Source organism: Vulpes vulpes, unplaced genomic scaffold, assembly GCF_048418805.1.
Source record: "Vulpes vulpes isolate BD-2025 unplaced genomic scaffold, VulVul3 u000000709, whole genome shotgun sequence".
NCBI classification, from domain to species: Eukaryota; Metazoa; Chordata; class Mammalia; order Carnivora; family Canidae; genus Vulpes; species Vulpes vulpes.
In genome coordinates this window covers 203,030-222,790 of record NW_027325751.1, presented here as the reverse complement: position 1 = coordinate 222,790, position 19,761 = coordinate 203,030, and the positions used below count along the sequence as shown (strand labels likewise).

The 19,761-nt window shown below is 40.8% G+C and overlaps 1 long non-coding RNA gene across 2 annotated transcripts; it reads right to left on the bottom strand.

Annotated features, from left to right (window-relative positions):
- Positions 1-20: 20 nt before the first annotated feature.
- Positions 21-14,584, bottom strand: LOC140596796 (uncharacterized). 2 transcript variants are annotated; one of them, XR_011998666.1, is made up of 4 exons: positions 13,854-14,584; positions 10,682-10,802; positions 3,377-3,483; positions 21-137 (listed from the first exon to the last, which is right to left on the bottom strand). It is a non-coding gene; the product is annotated as an uncharacterized lncRNA (long non-coding RNA). The 2 variants fall into 2 exon arrangements; XR_011998665.1 differs by lacking the exon at positions 21-137 and adding an exon at positions 2,599-2,660.
- Between the last annotated feature and the right edge of the window lie 5,177 nt (positions 14,585-19,761).

The following is a 19,761-nucleotide window of genomic DNA, read 5'->3' as shown; positions in this document are numbered from 1 at the left end:
ATTCCCATGGAAGCTTGACTCCTCTCTCCAATTGATGACACTGGGAGAAGATTCCTGGAGACGTGTGGTTCAGTCCCTTCTGGGGCTCTATTTCAGACCCGGATAGGCCCAGTCGGAACATGTTTCCATTCCTCTACCTATGGTAAGCAAAACTGAGTCAAGAGTCCAGGGCAGGCCCATTAGGCTCTCTTAGAATCTTGGGTTCACTGTATAACATGGTGTGGAAGTCATGTAGGGCTTTTTTTTTTCTTCCAAACATTTATTTAAATTTTAATTAACATATAGTGTAATATTGGTTTCAGGAGTATAATTTAGTGATTCATCACTTACATATAATACCCACTGTTCATAGGTCATTTGCAATTCTTACATCTGTTGATTTAAATATCTTCCTCTTAAGGTGGACTTCAAGGTATAGGAAAAGAGGGCAGGACAAGTTTAGATGGAGCCATAGGCTAAAGCTTTTCCGGTTGAGCTTTGCCAATAAACCTTGTAGCTTGGCTCCCACTCAACTCTAATATATGTACTAGTAGGAGTCAGTAGTGGTATAAGCCACGAAGTATAAGTGGTAATATTAGGACTTTTTAATTTGGCGAATAAAAACAACTGACAGAAATTTAAGTATTATCCGTGATCTATTAAGAAAGTTGCTACTGGTGAATATTTTTCAGGGAATGACCACATTATTTCTGGTTATTTAGCAGAGGCATTTAGTGTTTCCTAAAGCAGTTACTGCTTTCTAAAAAGAATTTCAAACTTTTGTCCCAAAAGTAGGACCAGATTTTTTAACTCTTCATATTTTTACTGAACTTCCAGTTCTGCTTTCCGTCTCAACCTAATGTTTCATGTTTAGAGGTTACAAACAGCACAGAATTTAAATGCTTTAATCTTACTAGTGGCCACTTTGTAACATACCTCATGTTTGGAAAACCAGACTCTTGACCACACCTTAATTCAACATCATTTTCCTTTCTGCAGAACTGCTTTTCTTATTCAGGAAAAGGACATATGTGGGTGGACCTCAATTAGATAGCTTCAACAATTCTCCAGGCAATGGGCTTTCACAATAGCATTCACTATACCTGTCATCAAATACTGGCACTTATTTGTCTTGCAATGAGAGAATTGCCTTTTATTCTTAACAAGCAGGCAACTGGATCAAAGAGATTAGATTACTCAGGTGAAAAAACAAATACATAATGAGATAAACCTGTGTAGTAACTGCCTGGAAGCTTGCCATCTATTTTCCTCTCCATATCTCAAGCTTCAGAAAGACCAAGACTTTGTTTCATTCATCCTAATACTTGGAACTTTAACAGGTGCTCACTTTGTCATTTCTGAATGAGTGATACAGGCTATGTGTTTTTACTTTATAGTGAAGGTTAATGAGTTAATTCATATAAAAAGCTTAGAACGGTGTCTGATACTAAGCACTTAATTACAAAACAAGGTAACATTTAGAATAGAGATTAGAAAAGATGTCAGAAGTTTGCCTTAAACTGACCCTTAAAAAATAAGGAAAACTAGGCTGGCAATAAAGCTAAGAGGATAGAAAAGTTCTCCAGTCCACTATATGCTAAAATGAATTAATTCCATATGACATGTATTATTTTATACAGAGAATGATGCTTATTTTAAGTCTAAGGTTATAAGATTAAAGGGATATAATCAAAGCTTGTTCGTTAAATTGAAAGTACCTCCAGATTTATTCAAGTTGGTATCCTTAGGCCTCAGTAGGCACAAGATATTATTTGCTATACTGAATCCATTCTATTATATGTGTTAATACCACACCAATATAAACATATTTAAGACAAATTTTAAACATACATATTTAACTTTATTTCATCATCATTTAAAGCTTGATTTTATAAAACAAAAAAATTAAGAGTTCTGTATCACAGGAATTTAAACAGTGGCAATACACATAGCTTTGTAGGTTCGAGTTCTACAACAAATCAAAATCAAATAATTGGAAGTGTTTTCAATATGGAAAATATACAAATGAAATAAATGGCAGAGACCTATTATGAGCAATGTTTCATTACTTGCAGGTTGTCATTAGATAATTTCAGAATCTAAACAAAGACTCTCAATATTCATACTTCTGTTGCTGTATTTTACATTTAATATCTCCCTACCTATAATCCAGAGGCAAAGTCCTTGACCAAAAGGTCTGATTTAAGAAGGCATTTAGTTTTATGGCAAAAGTTATCCATCTACAGTTACCACTTTCAAGGAATTGACAACAATGCTGATGTGATCTGCTAGTTCCCTTTTGAACAATGTGCAATAATTTATGCCAACCCTGTATCAAGGCATACAGGTAACAAAAAATGGGACAATTATGCACAGTTCAATAGATGTATAATGTTAAGTTTCCCCAGTCTAAAAATTAACCAGTGATACAAAATTTATCAACTATAGTTGACTTCGTTTCAGGAAAACCGCATCTGAGAACTACAAGTACATCACTGTCCTAATCTCATCCTCAGTCACTGGTCGGAATTTTATAGGCCACCATGCTATTTACTTTGTGGATAGTAGTAGTAAATGAATGAAGACAGACTTCCTCAGAATTGGTAATAAACTGTGGTCCCGACTCTTCCCATTATTCAAGTACAACCAAATCTTTGTATAAATCAGTAGGTCAAATGAACCTAAATTGGGGATAAGATCATTAAAGTACAATTAGTTTTTGAAAGGTACAACTATCCTTCCTCTCTCCCTCACATGTGAGCCACCTATCATGTCAGAAAAGCTAGTTTGGCTTGATCTCTAATCAGTTATATTAGCTAATTGCTTTTCTTCAATGGAAATTTTAGTACAGAAAATACTGTACTCCTTTTTACTTACTGAAAAACTCGATTGTTTTTTTTTCTTCAAAGAGAAAAGCCATTAAAGATATTTGCAGAAAGTATATAATTGATCACGAGACAGCATGAATCTAAGCCAGAGAAAAAGAACATCTTGGTTTTGTGACCGCTGTATCCCAATGCCCAGAACCATGGAAGGCATACAGTAGGCATTTAGGGTATATCTGATGAATGAAGGAGTAACTAAGCCAGAAAAGAAAGACACAGTTATACCTGTCTAAGTCTTAATTATATACAAGGAAATGTGTATAAAATAAAAGTAATGGAAGAAATTACGTCAAAATATTCAGGAGTACTGAATGAAAACTTTCATTCTTTCCCTATTCAGCACTTGTAAATAAAACACAACCAGCATCGCTTTAGATTCATGACGTTTTTCTCACTTATATACCATGACATGGATAATTAAGAAAAAACTCAACAAAACTGTTAATTCTTAAAGTAATAGCTTAATCTTTCCACAACAAATCTGAACCATCATGAAGTCATATAATACTTACAAGAGACTTCCAACAGCGGCAGAAACGTCACGGTAGCTGTGATCTGTCGGATTACGGAGAGGATCTCATCCTGGATGGCCTTCTGAGACTTTCCTCTGGGTGTGCTACTGAAGAAACCAAATGAGTTGATTCATTTTAAGTTTTAACAAGTTATTTAAAACACTGGTAAGATTATTTGTTTGATTAAATGCTTCAAAACTCAAATTAAGGAATGCATTCAAAAGGAGTTTTTAAAAAACAATTATAATTTCACTTATTATTCCAGTGATTAAGGCTGATCTTAGTATCAGGTCATTAAATAACAGATGACCAGAAAACCTGCCAAGTGCTTCAAGTCAGGAAACATTCAGCATATTGTAAAATAAAGATAACAATTAGTATCTAAGATCTTTAATTGGCATAATCATTTTGGCATTTTTAGGAATACATAAATGTCTAATTCTGTAGTGCTTCAAAGAAGATGTTATATCAAGTTGTTTTTATTATTAAACATTTTCCAGGGGAGGGGCAAGATGGCGGAAGAGTAGGGTCCCCAAATCACCTGTCCCCACCAATTACCTAGATAATCTTGAAATCATCCTGAAAATCTATGAATTCGGCCTGAGATTTAAAGAGAGAACAGCTGGAATGCTACAGTGAGAAGAGTTCGCACTTCTATCAAGGTAGGAAGACGGGGAAAAAAGAAATAAAGAAACAAAAGGCATCCAAGGGGGAGGGGCCCCGCAAGGAGCCAGGCGAAGGCCAGGGCGAGTGTCCCCAGGACAGGAGAGCCCAGGCCCAGAGAAGCAGGAGCTTCACCAATCTTCCTGGGCAGAAAGGCCTCGCAGGGAGTTGGAGCAGGACCCCAGAAAGGCGGGGATGCCCGCAGGCTCCATGGGACACTAACAGAGCAACTGCGCCCCGGGGAGAGTGTGCTGAGCTCCCTAAAGGGCTGCAGCGCAGACACGGCTGGACCCGGGAGCAGCTCACAGGGGCTAGGGCCACAGTTCCGCAGAGAGGCGGCTGTGTGGTGGGAGCACAAATCCAACAGCACAGGCCCAGGAGCACAGGGCGCCAGGGACACAGCCCAGGATCCGGCCTCCTCCCGGGACAGGCAGAGGCCAGGCGGGTCCAGGATGGGAAGGACGCTCCTGCCCCAAGCTGAGCAGATCAGCGGCCCCGACCCCGGAGCATCCAGGCCCCAGCAGATGGAGAGCTCCGTAGTAACTGCAGGAGCTGACTCCAGGGCTCCAGAGCAGGCCGCTGCCACTGCAGGTGTTTCTTCTGGGGCCTCAAGGGGTAAACAAGCCCCTCTGAGCCCTGCACCAGGCAGGGGGTAGAGCAGCTCCCCCAAGCGCTAACACCTGAAAATCAGCACAACAAGCCCGTCCCCTAGAGACCAACTAGACGGACAAGTTCCAGGGGAAGTCAAGGGACTTAAAGTATACAGAATCAGAAGATACTTCCCTGTGTTTTTTGTTTGTTTGTTTGTTTTTGTTTTTTGTTTTTTGTTTTTTGTTTTTTTTGTTTTTGTTTTTTGTTTTTTGTTTTTTGTTTTTTTTGCTTTTTGAATTTTATTTGTTTCCCTTGGCCTTTTTTTCCCTTCTTTTTCTTTCTGTTTTTCCTCTTTTTTTCTTCCTTTTTCGTTTTTCTTTTTCTCTTTTCTTTCCTCCTTTCTCTCTTCTCAATTTCTCCTTTTCCCAATTCACCTTGTTTTTGGCCACTCTGCACTGAGCAAAATGACTAGAAGGAAAACCTCACCTCAAAAGAAAGAATCAGAAACAGTCCTCTCTCCCAAAGAGTTACAAAATCTGGATTAGAATTCAATGTCAGAAAGCCAATTCAGAAGCACTATTATACAGCTACTGGTGGCTCTAGAAAAAAGCATAAATGACTCAAGAGACTTCATGACTGCAGAATTTAGACCTAATCAGGGAGAAATTAAAAATCAATTGAATGAGATGCAATCCAAACTAGAAGTCCTCACAACGAGGGTTCATGAGCTGGAAGAACGAGTGGGTGACATAGAAGACAACAAAGAGGGAAACAGAGGAAAAAAGAGACAAACAATTAAAAGACCATGAAGATAGATAAACGGAAATAAACGACAGCCTGAGGAAGAAAAACCTACGTATAATTGGGGTTCCCGAGGGCGCCGAAAGGGACAGAGGGTCAGAATACGTATTTTAACCAATCATAGCTGAAAACTTTCCTAATCTGGGAAGGGAAACAGGCATTCAAATCCAGGAGATAGAGAGATAGAGAGATCTCCCCCTAAAATCAATAAAAACAGTTCAACACCTCGACACTTAATAGTTAAGCTTGCAAATTCTAAAGATAAAGAGAAGATCCTTAAAGCATCAAGAGACAAGAAATCCCTGACTATTATGGGGAAGAGTATTAGGGTTACAGCAGACCTCTCTACAGAGACCTGGCAGGCCAGAAACGGCTGGCAGGATATATTCAGGGTCCTAAATGAGAAGAACATGCAACCAAGAATACTTTATCCGGCAAGGATCTCATTCAGAATAGAAGGAGAGATAAAGAGCTTCCAAGACAGGCAGGCACTGAGAGAATATGTGACTTCCAAACCAGCTCTGCAAGAAATTTTAAGGGGAACTCTTAAAATTCCCCTTTAAGGAGAAGTTCAGTGGAACAATCCACAAAACAAGGACTGAATAGATATCATGATGACACTAAACTCCTATCTTTCAATAGTAACTCTGAACGTGAATGGGCTTAATGACCCCATCAAAAGGCACAGGGTTTCAGACTGGATAAAAAAGCAGGACCCATCTATTTGCTGTCTACAAGAGACTCAGACAGAAAGACACGTACAACCTGAAAATAAAAGGTTGGAGAACCATATACTACTCAAAGGGTCCTCAAAAGAAAGCAGGGGTAGCCATCCTTATATCAGAAAAACTAAAGTTTTTCCCAAAGACGGTAGTGAGAGTTGAAGAGGGACACTATATCATACTTAAAGGATCTATCCAAGAAGAGGACTTAACAATCCTCAATATATATGCCCCGAATGTGGGAGCTGACAAAACGATCAATCAATTAATAACATAAATTAAGACATATTTAGATAATAATATACTTGGTGACTTCGATTTAAGGCTTTCTCCACTGGATAGGTCATCTAAGCACAACATCTCCAAAGAAACAAGAGCTTTAAATGATACACTGGACCAGATGGATTTCACAGATATCTACAGAACGTTACATCCAAACTCAACTGAATACACATTCTTCTCAAGTGCACATGGAACTTTCTCCAGAATAGACCACATACTGGGTCACAAATCGGGTCTGAACCGATACCAAAAGATTGGGATCGTCCCCTGTATATTCTCAGACCATAATGCCTTGAAATTAGAACTAAATCACAACAAGAAGTTTGGAAGGACCTCAAACACGTGGAGGTTAAGGACTATCCTGCTAAAAGATGAAAAGGTCAACCAGGAAATTAAGGAAGAATTAAAAAGATTCATGGAACCTAATGAGAATAAAGATACAATCGTTCAAAATCTTTGGGATGCAGCAAAAGCAGTCCTGAGGGGGAAATACATCACAATACAAGCATCCATTCAAAAACTGGAAGGAATTCAAATACAAAAGCTAACCTTACACATAAAGGAGCTAGAGAAAAAACAGCGAATAGATCCTACACCCAGCAGAAGAGAGTTAATAAAGATTCGAGCAGAACTCAATGAAATTGAGAACAAAAGAACTGTGGAACAGATCAACAAAACCAGGAGTTGGTTCTATGAAAGAATTAATTAAGATAGATAAACTATTAGCCAGACCTATTAAAAAGAAGAGAGAGAAGACTCAAATTAATAAAATCATGAATGAGAAAGGAGAGATCACTACCAACACCAAGGAATTAGAAACGATTTTAAAAACATATTATGAACAGCTATACGCCAATAAATTAGGCAAACTGGAACAGATGGACGCATTCCTGAAAGCCACAAACTACCAAAATGAAACAGGAAGAAATAGAAAACCTAAACAGGCCAATAACCAGGGAGGAAATTGAAGCAGTCATCAAAAACCTCCAAAGACACAAAAATCCAGGGCCAGATGGCTTCCCAGGGGAATTCTATCAAACGTTTAAAGAAGAAACCATACCTATTCTACTAAAGCTGTTTGATAGAAAGAGATGGAGTACTTCCAAATTCGTTCTATGTGGCCAGCATCACCTTAATTCCAAAAGCAGACAAAGATCCCACCAAAAAGGAGAGTTCCAGACCAATATCCGTGATGAACATGGAAGCAAAAATTCTCAACAAGATACTAGCCAATAGGATCCAACAACACATTAAGAAAATTATTCGCCATGACCAAGTAGGATTTTTCCCCGGGACAGAAGGCTGATTCAACACTCATAAAACAATCAATGTGATTCATCATATCAGCAAGAGAAAAACCAAGAACCGTATGATCCTCTCATTAGATGCAGAGAAAGCATTTGACAAAATACAGCGTCTATTCCTGATCAAAACTCTTCAGAGTGTAGGAATAGAGGAAACAGTCCTCAACATCTTAAAAGCCATCTACGAAAAGCCCACGGCAAATATAATTCTCAATGGGGAAGCACCGGGAGCCTTTCGCCTAAGTTCAGGAACAAGACAGGGATGTCCACTCTCACCACTGCTATTCAACATAGTACTGGAAGTCCTAGCCTCAGCAGTCAGACAACAAAAAGGCATTAAAGACATTCAAATTGGCAAAGAAGAAGTGAAACTCTCCCTCTTTGCCGATGACATGATACTCTACGTAGAAACACCAAAAGCCTCCACCCAAAGATTGCTAGAACGCATACAGCAATTTGGCAGTGTGGCAGGATACAAAATCAATGCCCAGAATTCAGTGGCATTTCTATACACTAACAATGAGACTGAATAAAGAGAAATTAAGGAGTCAAACCCATTTACAATTGCACCCAAAAGCATAAGATACCTAGGAAGAAACCTAACCAAAGAGGTAAAAGATCTATACCCTAACAACTATAGAACACTTCTGAAAGAAATTGAGGAAGACACAAAGGGATGGAAAAATAGTCCATGCTCATGGATTGGCAGAATTAATATTGTGAAAATGTCAATGGTACCCAGGGCAATTTACACGTTTAATGCAATCCCTATCAAAATACCATGGACATTCTTCAGAGAGTTAGAATAAATTATATTAAGATTTGTGTGGAATCAGAAAAGACCTCATAAAGCCAGGGGAATTTTAAAAAAGAAAACCATAGCGGGGGGCATCACAATGCCAGATTTCAGTTTGTACTACAAAGCTGTGGTCATCAGGACAGTGTGGTACCAGCACAAAAACAGACACATAGATCAATGGAACAGAATAGAGAACCCAGAAGTGGACCCTGAACTTTTTGGTCAACTAATATTCGATAAAGGAGGAAAGACTATCCATTGGAAGAAAGCCAGTCTCTTCAGTAAATGGTGTTGGGAAAATTGGACATCCACATGCAGAAGAATGAAACTAGACCACTCTCTTGCACCACACACAAAGATAAACTCAAAATGGATGAAAGATCTAAATGTGAGACAAGACTCCATCAAAATCCTAGAGGAGAACACAGGCAACACCCTTTTTGAACTCGGCCACAGTAACACCTTGCAAGATACATCCAGGAAGGCAAAAGAAACAAAAGCAAAAATGAACTATTGGGACTTCATCAAGATAAGAAGCTTTTGCACAGCAAAGGATACAGTCAACAAAACTAAAAGACAAGCTACAGATGGGAGAAAATATTTGCAAATGACGTATCAGATAAAGGGCTAGCATCCAAGATCTGCAAAGAACTTCTTAAACTCAACACCAAAGAAACAAACAATCCAATCATGAAATGGGCAAAAGACATGAACAGAAATCTCACAGAGGAAGACCTGGACATGGCCAACATGAACATGAGAAAATGCTCCGCATCACTTGCCATCAGGGAAGTACAAATCAAAACCACCATGAGATACCACCTCACACCAGTGAGAATGGGGAAATTTAACAAGGCAGGAAACCACAAATATTGGAGAGGATGTGGAGAAAAGGGAACCCTCTTACACTGTTGGTGGGAATGTGAACTGGTGCATCCACTCTGGAAAAGTGTGTGGAGGTTCCTCAAAGAGTTAAATATAGAGCTGCCCTATGACCCAGCAATTGCACTGCTGGGGATTTACCCCATAAATTCAGATGCAATGAAATGCCGGGACACCTGCACCCCAATGTTTCTAGCAGCGATATCCACAATAGCTAAACTGTGGAAGGAGCCTTGGTGTCCATCGAAAGATGAATGGATAAAGATGTGGTTTATGTATACAATGGAATATTACTCCGCCAATAGAAATGACAAACATCCACCATTTGCTTCAACGTGGATTGAAGTGGAGGGTATTATGCTGAGTGAAGGTAAGTCAATCGGAGAAGGACAAACATTATATGTTCTCATTCATTTGGGGAATATAGATAAGAGTGAAAGGGAATATAAGGGAAGGGTCAATAAATGTGTGGGAAATATCAGAAAGGGAGACAGAACTTACTTACTCCTAACTCTGGGAAACGAACTAGGGGCGGTGGAATGGGAGGAGGGCGGGGTGGGCGTGACTGGGTGGTGGGCACTGAGGGGGGCACTTGACGGTATGAGCACTGGGTGTTATTCTGTATGTTGGTAAATTGAACACCAATAAAAATAAATTATTTAAAATAATCAAATAAACATTTTCTAAAATAGACCAAAGGCTTCAGGAACAAAGTACATTTCATTATGAGAGAGAGTTCTGAGTTTACAGGTAAGCATGCCTTGGACAATGCTAAGAATTAGCATATAATGAGGGGGCATTTCCCATCCAGAGGATCTAAGAACTTCAGTTCAGAGTGTCTTAGGAAGTTCATAGCATTAAATGAAATACAGTAGAGCTGCATATCAAGCTAGGAGAACGTCTAGGATAATACTTCATGGTTAAAAGTACCTTGACACAATCCATTAAATGGGCCACCTAATACATCCTAATACACCTAATACATAGCTTACATATAGCACCATAAATACTAACGGTTGAAATTCATGGATTTTAGACTAAGGGCAGTTATGTTAAAAGTACACTATACAAGTCCATAATAGGCATGACTCTTTTGTGAGCACAGTTTGTGAGTCTTATTCTTCTCCACAGGAGATCTAACATAATTACAAACAAACTACCTTATACGAAACTAGTTCAATTTGGTTAGAACTCATTTAGTCAAGAAAACAAGTTTTGGGAAAAAAATCATGAAAATGGAAGCAGTTTAATTCATACTTACCTGTCATCTTTTGCAGTCTTGTCGCACTCAATGTCAACCTGCCACCTTTCAAGGACTTCACTGCTTTCATTATTTGAGATGAATACCACCAGCTTCTGAACTGAACACTTGTATAACCAATCTGCAATACAGAACAAGGCATCTGTTTTGGTTCACTGCATTACAAAGTAACTCTTCCCAGGTCTCACTTTCTACCCTTAGCAAATCCTACCACTGGTATTTTGGAACTCCTCCAACCTGTACAGAAAACTTGCCTCACGATAACCTAGCTCCCGTTTTCCAATTCTCAGTATCCATAGCAGATGTAGTTAGTACTGAATGCTAAGCACAGAGTAGTGAACATGCAGTATACTGTAATCCAAGGTAAATTGCAGAAGATGAGCATTAATCTAATCACTGCAGCAATGAATGTAAATTTTTAATTGTAATAAGTGCCAAGAAGGTGCAGTATGTGATCCAATGAGAGAATATAGGAAAATTTGACTCAGGGAATTCTCACTGGACTTCAGTTCTACAAGTAAATACAATTAAATATGCAAAAGGTTACAGAAAAGGGTACAGGTCTAAAATACTGGAAAGCAAAAAGTATCTGACCAGAGGATTGAAAGGGTAATACAGATACAGTTAAGAAAGGGAGAATGAACAAGGTCGGTTTGTGCAAGATACATAGGGGTCAGACCACACAAGGTCACATGGGCTAAATTAAAGAACTTATACTTCAAGTACCAGGGAAGTCATTACTGTGTCTGAAGCAGGGTGTGATGTGATTAAACTTATATTTCAGAACTATCCTTTTGGCTGTGATGTGTGGAAAGTAGAGTGGAAGTAAAGAGAGGATCTAGGGATGCTAATTGATTAGTAATTCAAGCAAGAGGTACTGAAGGCTTATAGAAGGATAAATTGGGAGAGATGGATCAGTATAGGTAGAGTGAAGAGATTTCGTGGTTAAAATTGTTAAGATTTATTGGATACTTATGAGACTAAGGAAGAGGAAATACTCAGGGATAGTTCCCAACTTTCTGGTTTATACCACTGGTTGGAAGGTTGATCCATTCATTGAGAGAAAGAGAATGGGAATGAGACATGATGCTTACAATTTTATAAGGTTCTATTTTTCTTCTTTTTTAAAGATTTTATTTATTTATTCATGACAGAGAGAGAGAGAGGCATAGAGAGAGAGGCAGAGACACAGGCAAAGGGAGAAGCAGGCTCCATGCAGGGAGCCTGATGTGGGACTCGATCCCAGGTCTCCAGGATCATGCCCTGGGCTGAAGGCAGTGCTAAACTGCTGAGCCACCCGGGCTGCCCTAAGGTTTTATTTCTAAGTAATCTCCACACCCAATGTGGGGCTGGAACTTACAACCCAAGATCAAGAGTTGCATGCTCTACTGACTGAGCCAGCCAGGACCCCCTTAAATTTAGTTTTCAAGTATCACTAGGATAGCCACATGTGGATATCAAGGGAGCCACTTACTATATGAGCAAAGAGAAGACTTGGGTTGGATGTATGTTTGTGAGTCAACTACACAAAGATTGTTAGTAAAGTTATGTATGTGTCAGAAGTCATCTTAGAGATTATAATAAGGGGACCTCATAATGAGCCCTGAATTAATCTTGGAACTGGGGATAATATACTCAAGAATACACAGTTGTTGTTTTCTTTCAAGAGACAAAAACAATCTTGTAATATTTAGGACTTGTGGGCCCCCTAGGTCTCTTGCGTAGTCTTTTAAAAACTAGCCTTTCAAAATCTGAAAACACTCAGTTTGCAGGTAGTACAAAAATTGGCCACTTGTTTGATATGTGCCCTCAGGCTTGCCGACCCCTCGACAAAAAACAACCTTTTCTCAATTTTGGTCTGAAAAGGAAGAGATTGGGTAGTCACTTAAAGATCTGGGGTGGGTGGAAATCTTTTTCTTTTAAAACTGAAGACAAATGAAACCAATGAAAATATCTCAAAAGAAAGAAGTCAGAAATACCAGAGAAGAACTAGGGTAGAGTCCTTAAGAAGGCTAGAGGGATGGGGATTCAAAGAGATTGAACAATTTGCCTCTAAGAAGAGCAATTCCCCCATTCTAACTAAAATAAAAGGGACAAATTAAATAGGAAGGTGTACATACAACCGAGGTGAAATGTCATCAGTGTAGTCTTAAAGGAGACAACCTAAAAACCAGTAACTTAGGCAGGGTTTGCTTCTTCATCAAATTAAGGTGACATAGATTCTTAGTTACTTCTATGTTGCAGGCTGAGTAATCTGAGTATCGCCCTGGGTGATTTAGCCCTGAAGATGATAAAAATATAATTAATAGAATTCTAAAAATAAAGCCTCTTGAAACAATATATATATATATATATATATATATATATATATATATATATATATATATATATATATGACTTAGGAATAAAAAAAAAATACTATAATGTTTTTTTTGGTTTTTTTTGGAACTAGCTTTGGAAGGTCAAATGAGGAGCCAGGGAGAAACATCCTATAACACAGAAAAATTAGAAGTGAGAATCCTAAGTAGAGAAAAACATGGGGGAAAAAGAGACAGAATAGATGGAGAACAAGTATTCAGGAATTTCTTGAGCTACGGAAAAACAAGGAGTGTTCAGATAGAAACGGCTAACTTACAGGCAGGATTTTAACAAAGACAAATGAAGAAAGTAAGACATTAAAAAACTTTATTGGGTACTCTATTAGTAGTATTTTTTTAAGTTTAGTTCCCAGGCTGGATCCAATTTCATTTTCTTTTATCTTAAAATAATGACGGTTTTAAACTCCAGGCAGCTATAGAAAATATGTCATGTAAAAATATATAGTGGATTTCTCTCCAACAATAAACATCATCATAGTTATGTAAAATTCCAACTTGTTCCACCTGGCTACACGAACTGCAAAAATCACTTCAAAAAGAGTTGATAGAGATTGTTTTGTGAAGCCAGATCAGATTCCTAACATCAACGTATTTAACCCACTCAAAATGTGGTAGGGAAGAGTGGAGTTTCTTTCACTTTATTATTTGCTTCCTTCCGATGGAGAATCGCTTTATTTGAGATTGCAGTGTTTTACACCTCTTTGTATAGAGCTGAAAAATGAACACCAAGATGCCAGAAAGTACGGGTCCAAGAAGGCCTGCGAAACTCAAATTGGTTTTCAACAATTAAATACCTTTCACTTGTTCCACTACATTACTGAGTTACTTTATGAGCTCAGGATCTGTTGTTATAAGCAAGGTGAATGCGTATTTCTGCACTCTGGTAGAGGTTTCAGGTGGATATATGCCACGCTGATATAAAATGCTGTTGACGCCAAATGCTGAAAACAAAAGGAATGTTAAAGTTATTTCCACTTTGTAACTCTGGAAAATAAAACCTATTTAGATGTGGCTGCGGTTTCATTCATGGCATCAAACTGAAAAAGCCTAATGTGCGTTTGTGGGTGTCTCGCTGAAAGCAGAGTAGGTGAAAAGTGCCACTGAAAATCCTTAAAAATGTTGCTTCTAAATCAAAAGAACACGATACGTGCTTTTATGCGGAAATAAAAATGCCAAACTGCATTAACCTAGCGTCAAAGTAGAACTACAAGCTCACGGTAATGCAAGCCCCAATTCAGGTTATGTGATCACAGGGTGTCCAAATAGGCTTTTGCGTCTGGATTAGCAATTGACTGATTAACCGGTCCAATGCTCCAGAGCAAGCCTCTCCCTCACTTTTCCCTCCTCTTCTCCTGCCAGAGTCTATCAGAGGGTGCAAACATGGCCTGGTCCAGGACAGAGTTTCCTAAATCCAGTCCATCGCCCTCAGTGCCGGAATCAAAGCTTGGTGGATGGGCTGTGCAAAATGTACTGGGGCTCCACCCTCTCGGGGCGGTGTCGGCCGGCCGGGCTGGGAAGCCTGTGGGATCCGCAGTTTAAAGCAAGGCTGCTGGGGAGGGGCCGGCGCGAGGCAGGCCTGGGCAGCACCTGGGCTTCCCGCTGCCCCAGGAGCAAGGCGCCTAGATTAGATTCTCCAGCCAGGCGGGCGCTGGAGCAGAGCCGCCCCCACCCCCGCCCCCGCCCCCGCCTCCGTGGCCCAGGGCCTCCAGGGCCGCCGGGCCTCAGCTCTCCCCGCCCTCTGGCCTGCGGGAGCGGGACTTGCAGAAGAACTCGGCCACGATGTCCGCGCTCCCGCGCAGGGCGATGCCTTGCTCGCGGGACAGCTGCAGCGCCATGACCAGGCCTAGGGACGAGGGAGCGCGCTGCTACCCGGCAGGCGGCGACCGCACAGCCTCCAACGGTTCCCGCCACTCGTTTGGAAAGTAACGACGCTGCTCCCCGGGGCCTTCCGCGCAGGCGCGACGAGCCTCTCAGCCCGCCCAGCGCCAGTCTCCCTGCTCGCCGGAGGGGGGGCGCCTCGCGCAGGCGCAGTGGGTAGGCGTGGTCAGGCACTTCCGGGTTGTCGGGCTCCAAAGGGTCCTGGCAGGCCCCTGTAATTGTGGTCGCGGGCAGCAGCTGAGGCGAGAGGACTGCAAAACCTGCTTTGACGCCCGCTCCCGAGGCCTGCGGACTGAGCGGCCCAGGATCCCAGCTCGTCAGTGCCAAAGCGATTGTTTCTTTTTTTTTTTTTTCAAAGCCATTTTCAAAGTGATGTGAACCGCGCGGGTTGCCTCTTAACGTGGCCCCAGGGACCCCCGCCACCTCCCCAAAGTTCTGCTTAGATGCTTCCGGAGTCAGTGAAGAACCCGCCTGCGTGGCTGCCCAGCTGCAGCTTGAGAGGGCCTGGTGACTGGATCCGGGCGCAGCTTTTAAGAAATTGGGTGCGGCCGGGGTGGCCCAGCGGTTGAGGCGCCTTCAGCCTGGGCCTGACCCTGGAGCCCTGGGGTGGAGTCCCGCGTGGGGCTCCCTGCATGGAGCCTGCTTCTGCATCCGCCTGGGTCTCTGCCTCGCTCTCTTTCTCTGTGTGTCTATCATGAATAAATAAATTCTTCAAAAACAAGGGAATTGGGTTGGGGTTAAAGGGGTGAGCCGCAGCTCCTGTCCTGTGCTGTCAGCGGGGAGCTGCAGGGGCTGCCTCTGCGCGCGGGAATAAGTTCCTCGGGAATAAGTTCCCCCCCAATCAGGCCCAGACACGCGAAAGAAGTTGTCAGGGAATTCTGACCCACGAATTCACTATGTTATGTTAGGATGAGAAGTTTGAAAGAGAGCGCACAATCCGTGTCAATTGCAAAAACACTGTAGTCCTTGAAGCAGCTAGAAACATTATTTGTAAAAATCAAGTCTCAAAAACTACGCACCAGACATGCTATCCTACTTGATTATATGAGAAATGCCTTAGTGTCTTACTGTCTATGATTGCATGACAAATTACCGCAAATTGATGGCTGAAGATAACACGCATTTATTATCGCCATCTGGTACATCAGGGGTTGCTGTGACACAGCTGGATGCTCTACTCAAGAGTCTCACGCAGTTGAAATACAGGTGTCTCTGCAAGTGCAATCTCATCCATTTGCATCCATCAACCCAGAAGACCCAGGGTTCTCTTCCAAGCCCCTTGGCTGTTGGCAGAATTAATAACCTTGGACTGGGGTTACTGTTGTTTTGCTCCTTGGCCAGAGGGGAGTCTTGTGCCTTTGCCAGATGGCTCTTCCATAGACTTTCTCATACTGCGAGTCTGACTTCATGGAGATCCCTTTTAAGGATTCATCTAACTGGGTTAGACCTAGTCAGTTAATTTACCCTTAGCTAAATTTTTTTTTTTTTTACCTTTGATGAATTTAATCCGGGAAGTGAATCCTATCATATTCACAGGCTCTGGCCACACTCAAAATGAGGAGAGTATCTAAAATGTGCTCCTTGGGGGATCCCTGGGTGGCGCAGCGGTTTGGCGCCTGCCTTTGGCCCAGGGCGTGATCCTGGAGACCCGGGATCGAATCCCACATCGGGCTCCCGGTGCATGGAGCCTCCTTCTCCCTCTGCCTGTATCTCTGCCTTGTCCCTCTCTCTCTCTCTCTGTATGACTATCATAAAAAAATAATAATAAATTGAAAAGATTCCTTTAAAAAAATAAAAAATAAATAAAATGTGCTCCTTAGAGGATTTTTCTGCCATCTTAGAATGCTGCCTATGACAGTGTTATCAGATTTTGATCAGTTTGAAACATACCTAATAGGCCAAGTAGCCCTAAAATATTTTCCGTACACCCTTCAATCTTTTGTACCTGTGTATACACACAGGTGTGTTTAAATCACCATCTTTTCACTACTTCCACCAGGAATTTAGAGGCAGAACTCGGGCATTATACTGGTAGAGCCACATGCTCAGCTTACTACAAATAAAAATTGTTTCTCTTTCTGAGGAATTTTATATTGATACTGAGCACGTAACGAAATATTTTCTTCGGTTTCATTTTTCTGAATATGTAAATAATTGTTGGTATAATTTTGGAGATTCTAGAATTTACTTTTTTAATTTTTTTATTTAATAAATTTATTTTTTATTGGTGTTCAATTTACCAACATACAGAATAATACCCAGTGCTCATCCCGTCAAGTGCCCCCCTCAGTGCCCATCACCCAGTCACCCCCACCCCCCGCCCTCCTCCCCTTCCACCACACCTAGTTCGTTTCCCAGAGTTAGGAGTCTTTATGTTCTGTCTCCCTTTCTGATATTTCCCACACATTTCTTCTCCTTTCCCCTTTATTCCCTTTCACTATTATTTATATTTCCAAAATGAATGAGAACATACACTGTTTGTCCTTCTACGATTGACTCACTTCACTCAGCATAATACCCTCCAGTTCCATCCACATCGAAGCAAATGGTGGGTATTTGTCGTTTCTAATGGCTGAGTAATATTCCATTTTATACATAAACCACATCTCCTTTATCCATTCATCTTTCGATGGACACCAAGGCTCCTTCCATAGTTTGGTATTGTGGACATTGCTGCTATAAACATTGGGGTGCAGGTGTCCCGGCGTTTCATTGCATCTGAATCTTTGGGGTAAATCCCCACAGTGCAATTGCTGGGTCGTAGGGCAGATCTATTTTTAATTCTTTGAGGAACCTCCACACAGTTTTCCAGAGTGGCTGCGCCAGTTCACATTCCCACCAACAGTGTAAGAGGGTTCCCTTTTCTCCGCATCCTCTCCAATATTTGTGGTTTCCTGCCTTATTAATTTTCCCCTCTCTCACTGGTGTGAGGTGGTATCTCATTGTGGTTTTGATTTGTATTTCCCTAATGGCAAGTGATGCAGAGCACTTTCTCATGTGCATGTTGGCCATGTCTATGTCTTCCTCTGTGAGATTCCTCTTCATGTCTTTTGCCCATTTCATGATTGGATTGTTTGTTTCTTTGGTGTTGAGTGTAATAAGTTCTTTATAGATCTTGGAAACTAGCCCTTTATCTGATACGTCATTTGCAAATATTTTCTCCCATTCTGTAGGTTGTCTTCGAGTTTTGTTAACTGTATCCTTTGCTGTGCAAAAGCTTCTTATCTTGATGAAGTCCCAATAGTTCATTTTTGCTTTTGTTTCTTTTGTCTTTGTGGATGTATCTTGCAAGAAGTTACTGTGGCCGAGTTCAAAAAGGGTGTTGCCTGTGTTCCCCTCTAGGATTTTGATGGAGTCTTGTCTCACATTTAGATCTTTCATCAATTTTGAGTTTATCTTTGTGTGTGGTGAAAGAGAGTGGTCTAGTTTCATTCTTCTGCAAGTGGATGTCCAATTTTCCTAGCACCATTTATTGAAGAGACTGTCTTTCTTCCAGTGGATAGTCTTTCCTCCTTTATCGAATATTAGTTGACCATAAAGTTGAGGGTCTACTTCTGGGTTCTCTATTCTGTTCCATTGATCTATGTGTCTGTTTTTGTGCCAGTACCACACTGTCTTGATGACCACAGCTTTGTAGTACAACCTGAAATCTGGCATTGTGATGGCCCCAGCTATGGTTTCCTTTTTTAAACTTCCCCTGGCTCTTCGGGATCTTTTCTGATTCCACACAAATCTTAAAATAATTTGTTCTAACTCTCTGAAGAAAGTCCATGGTATTTTGATAGGGAATACATTAAACGTGTAAATTGCCCTGGGTAACATTGACATTTTCACAATATTAATTCTGCCAATCCATGAGCATGGAATATTTTTCCATCTCTTTGTGTCTTCCTCAATTTCTTTCAGAAGTGTTCTATAGTTTTTAGGGTATAGATCCTTTACCTCTTTGGTTAGGTTTATTCCTAGACATCTTATGCTTTTGGGTGCAATTGTAAATGGGATGGACTCCTTAATTTCTCTTTCTTCAGTCACATTGTTAGTGTATAGAAATGCCATTGATTTCTGGGCATTGATTTTGTATCCTGCCACGCTACCAAATTGCTCTATGAGTTCTAGCAATCTTGGGGTGTAAGCTTTTGGGTTTTCTATGTAGAGTATCTTGTCATCGGCGAAGAGGGAGGGTTTGACTTCTTCTTTGCCAATTTGAATGCCTTTAATGTCTTTTTGTTAACACTGATTTTCTAAGCACAGAGTGGGTATAAGACTGTCTACACGTCCATCACACGAAGAAGGCAAGCTGCCCAAGCACCCCACAGGATGGCTTCACTGTACACTATTGAAGGTGGATGCCTAATGATCTAGGGCAAAATGCAACAGCCACACACCAGTGACCTCTTCAGTTTCCAAAAATGCTTAGGAGCAATTCTAACTAAAAAAAACAAACAAAACAAAACAAAACAAAAAACAACAACAACAACAACTGTGGATAAATAACCTCAAGAACAAACAATTTTACATCTTAGAAGAAGGTCAAAGCAATGCATGTGTAAGTCCGGGTGACCCTCTGTTGATATTCTCAAATTAAAAAGAACTTTCAAGGTGTTACCCTCAGCCTCCTGTGCTCCTCCCTTACTTTCCCTCTAAGAGGCTTAATACTTCAGCACTTTGGACCACGAGGAGTTGAAGAGGGCACCACTCCTAGAATATGTTCTAGCTAGACAAAGGAAAGCTGGGAAGAGGTGATAAAAGAAGTTGTAAAATTGTCATCCTGGTTCTGTGACTTCTAGTGAGTGCAACCTTATAATTTCAATTTACTACTCTGAC